This window comes from Arachis duranensis, chromosome 9 (genome assembly GCF_000817695.3).
Source record: "Arachis duranensis cultivar V14167 chromosome 9, aradu.V14167.gnm2.J7QH, whole genome shotgun sequence".
NCBI lineage: Eukaryota > Viridiplantae > Streptophyta > Magnoliopsida > Fabales > Fabaceae > Arachis > Arachis duranensis.
This window is the reverse complement of record NC_029780.3, coordinates 59737343-59737890: the sequence shown is the minus strand read 5'-3', so window position 1 is coordinate 59737890 and position 548 is coordinate 59737343. Positions and strand designations below refer to the sequence as shown.

The 548-nt window shown below is 42.7% G+C and overlaps 1 non-coding gene across 1 annotated transcript; it reads right to left on the bottom strand.

The window, feature by feature from the left end:
- Positions 1–212: 212 nt before the first annotated feature.
- LOC127741914 (small nucleolar RNA R71) lies at positions 213–320 on the bottom strand. The gene has a single exon (XR_008003102.1). It is a non-coding gene; the product is annotated as a small nucleolar RNA R71 (small nucleolar RNA).
- Between the last annotated feature and the right edge of the window lie 228 nt (positions 321–548).

Sequence of the window (548 nt, the reverse complement as noted above, 5' to 3'; positions counted from 1 at the left end):
CTTTTCAGTTCTTAACTAAATTCTTGCAGATCTGTGATACTGTTAAGACTAATGGGGTTGATCTCGAGGTCTACAGGCTTATGCTTTTCCCTTTTGCTGTAAGAGACAAAGTTAGAGTATGGTTGGACTCTCAACCTAAAGACAGCCTGAACTCTTGGGATAAGCTGGTCACGGCTTTCTTAGCCAAATTCTTTCCTCCTCAAAAGTTGAGCAAGCTTAGAGTGGATGTTCAAACCTTCAGACAAAAAGAAGGTGAATCCCTCTATGAAGCTTGGGAGAGATACAAGCAATTGACCAAAAAGTGTCCTTCTGACATGCTTTCAAGCAATATATAGTAGTTCATACTTTATTCGAGTTTAGATGACGCAAACTGGTGTTCAACGCCAGCTCCATGCTGCATTCTAGAGTAAAACGCCAGAAACACGTCACAAACCAGAGTTAAACGCCAAAAACACGTTACAACTTGGCGTTTAACTCCAAGAGAAGCCTCTGCACGTGTAAAGCTCAAGCTTAACCCAAGCACACATCAGAGTGGGCCCCGAAAGTGG